Here is a 3,502-nt window from a genome sequence, read left to right on the forward strand (position 1 = left end):
AGCCAGGCCCTGTGCGCTGTCCTCGCCCTCGCCCCTGGCCCCGGCAGCCCGCGCGGGACTCCTTTCGTTTCAAACACTTCACATTCTCATCCTTTCGAATCCAAGTAGTCCTTTTATTCTTTTTAAAGTAGAAATGAAAGTAGTTTTCATGAATTAGAAGACTTTCACATTAAACCATCTCATGTTTCACGTTTCATGCTTATTTCTGAAACAACTTAAAAAAATAAGTTTAGTGTTGAAAAAAATAACTAGGGCGACACAAGGGAAGTCGCTGTCCCTAGAGTGGGAGTCCCCAGGACCCTATGTCCCCGACTTCCGCCCAGCACCCGTGCCATGCAACAGCCTAGCAAAATCCCGGTGGCGAGAGAACCACAGAAGGGGGAGGAGCAGCTTCCTGTCCTGGATAAACCTAGGACCCTGTACCTGATCGTGGCGACACGCGTGGCTTCATCAGAAACGCTCACAGCCTTCTTGCAGTTGGTGAGCAGACAGCATGGCGTGCGCGCCCGCACGGATTTGCAAGCGTGTGAAGGAGAGAAGGGCGAAGGTGGAGTCCAGGTGTGGCACGTGCCCCACAAGAGACATTTGGGGCAAAAGTGTTGGTGTGAGACTAGGAAAAGGCAGCTATTCTGGAACTTTTTAACCCCTTTGCCAGGGAGAAGAAAGAATGTTACCCGTGGAAATGTATCGGCTCACCTACTCGCGGATCACCAGGGCTTTAGGAAGCTGTTGTTTCCAACAGAAAAACTGGGCTCGAAATGAGCACACGCAGCTTTGGGGACACTGCACTAACCCAGGCTGTCCTGTCTTCAAATTTCAGAAGTTTACAGAATAGGTGCTTTGCATTCAAAGTGGCCAACGAAATAAAATAGCTCCTGAAGTTATCCGAATGCACTTTCCCCAGCAGGAACCTGCAATGTGAGCCCTGGAGCAGACTCCAGGTTCACAGACCTGCCACCCGCTTTGTTTTGTAATTGAGATGTATTTGCCATACGCCGTTGTGCGGGCTTAGGGCGTACGAGGTATTTGATACGTTGTGCCACAGCATGCGTGCCACTGGAGGGTAGCCAACACTCCGGCAGCGGGCGGAGGCCGGCCGGGGACTGGAGCACGGGGAGATGTCGCTTCCAGAGGAGTCCGCAGAGAGGCGGGGTTGACATGAGAGGTGTGGAGGGGGCCTGGGGCCCAAGAGAAGGCAGGGCGGCGCTGGAGGTGGGAGAGAAACCCCTTCCCTTGTGAGGGTACCTGGGCTTCTCCCACCCACGCACTCAGCTGAAGCAGGTGGGCCCCAGGGTCTGCAGTTGACATCTGGCATTGGTCAAAAAAATGAATGAATATCTTCGGTTTGGTGTGCCAACATTGACATTCTATATTCAAATGTTTCCAATTCTGTACATACTACAGAAAAAGGTCGTTAAACACATAATGCTACATCTTCAAGAGGTCAAAATGAGGATTTAGCTGGTTGTGCGACAGTGCCCCGTGACAGGAATGATAGAAATCACGAGGTTAGGCATGCAGTGGATGTGTGAAGTCCGCGCCTTGCACACACAGATCCCATGGAGGAGGAGGGCCTCTGGGTGCAGTCACAGGTCCTGGCTGCCTGACCCGCCCCCCTCTTCTTGCTAAAACAGAGGCTCCATAAAGCCTGTGGACACACACCATGGGCACCATGCTTCCTAGTTGCTGCAGAAAGCCTAATTTTGCAGTTTATCACTAAATGCCACATTTGCTCAGCATGTAACACGATCTCATGCATAGAGGCTTCCATATGTCTTGGTTGCTGCAAAATTATTCTTTAATAAAAAGGTACGCTTTGTGGTCTCTATAACATTAACTTGGTGCACCATTTCCTCCATTGCCGCAAGCACCGGGAATGTCATTTGTCACAGCTATTGGCCAATTGTCGGCGTTTGCTCACCCTGCAGCCGAGTTCTTAGTGTTTCAGCACCATGGGTCTCGCCCCACCAGGAAATGTTTGCAGCTGCCACTTGTCAACAATACTGTAATCACCACTGTCTCAATGTGTAAATAATCATCATGCAACATTTTTGTATACAAGTGTGTCTAGTCCTGGGGAGAGGCTGAGAAGTGAGGAAGTTTACAGTTGGCTCCTCCGACCCCCGCAGAGCCGGTGGGGACCCAGGGAGACAGGGAGGAGGAAGCCAAGACATGCCCTATTTTGGGAACGTCACCCAGGGGCAGAAGCTTCCAGCAGCCCTGAGTCTCACCTCTTGGTGGAACTGTCCCAAGGCAGGGCCCTCGGCCACAGCACCCCGCTGGGCCTGCTCAGTGCAGCCTCCACATCCTGCTCCAGGGCCCCGGACCTGTCCTCGGGACCTGGCCAGGGACGCCTCCACGCTCAGGGCGGGGCCTCCTCCGAGCCTTGCTCCCAGGGCCATCTCATGCAGTGTCCTGGGAGGCCAGATCCTGCTCTAAGGCACGGCATCTTTTGCTGCCTCTAAACAAGAGAACTCCCCAGGAGAAAAAGGCTCCCCATGTGACATGCTACCAGGACATCGGGCTGAAGGTGGCTGCCCGCCAAGGGCCCACCAGCATCTCAGCACAGTGCCTCATCAGGGGGCTTGTGCTCTGAATGGCTCCAAGCAAGCGGGGCCTCCACTGGCCACTGCCCCCAACCAGCAGGCACCCACTTCCTGCAGAGGCAGCAACCTCCCCCTCCACAGCCAGCCCCTGGCCCCCCCACCTCTGGAAGGTGGATTTCGTGTCTGTCAAGGTGCCCCCTCTTTTGGGTACAGGCTGTTCTCCCTCGTTTCCCACCTTTCATCTGTCTGCCAGAGAAGCCGAATTGTGGGGTGGGAAGGACGGCTAGGACTGTCTTCTCTGGCAGCTGGGGTACCCCCTGTCCAGAGATAAGGCCAGGACCAAGACTGCAATGCCAGGAGGCGACTAGGGTTTGTGAGGCCACCCTCGTCACTCCCTGCACCTTCTAGGCTCAGATTCTCGCAGGACACCTTGGTAGTGGGTGAATGAAAATTGGGGTGGTTTCTCCTCTATCAGGTAGCTGACGACTTGGGGAGCAGTAGACCATGGCTTGGGGATGGGGAGGGACACCTTGGGGCCCCACCCCAGTGTGTATGGGGGGGTCCTGGATGTCGGGGAGCAGGGGTTGGCGACCGTCCAGTGTGGAGCAGGAGGTCCGGGGGCTTGCTCTTGGTTTTAAGGTTCCTGGGTGAACCACTGCCCAGGTGCTGTGACAGCTGTTTGGGAGTGCAGAGCGTGTGTGGAGGTGGACAGGGTCCAGGACACTCTCCTGGTTGGTCAGCGGCCGCCCTCTGCAGAGCAGGCTGCCCGAGGGGGAGACCTCAAATTCGGGCTCAGGCAGCGGTCCACGGGTGCGGCTGCCAGCTCCCCTCTGCTGAGTGTGGCTAAGGCGCTGGGTCGGAGGTCTCATTGTCCGCCGCGTTGCGGGGGGACGGTCTGCCCATCTGGCCGAGGGTCCGGTGGCTCGCACTGCTGGCCCCCACGGCCCCGGCCCCAT

Source organism: Pteropus alecto, unplaced genomic scaffold (genome assembly GCF_000325575.1).
Source record: "Pteropus alecto unplaced genomic scaffold, ASM32557v1 scaffold5, whole genome shotgun sequence".
In the NCBI taxonomy this organism is placed as follows: Eukaryota; Metazoa; Chordata; class Mammalia; order Chiroptera; family Pteropodidae; genus Pteropus; species Pteropus alecto.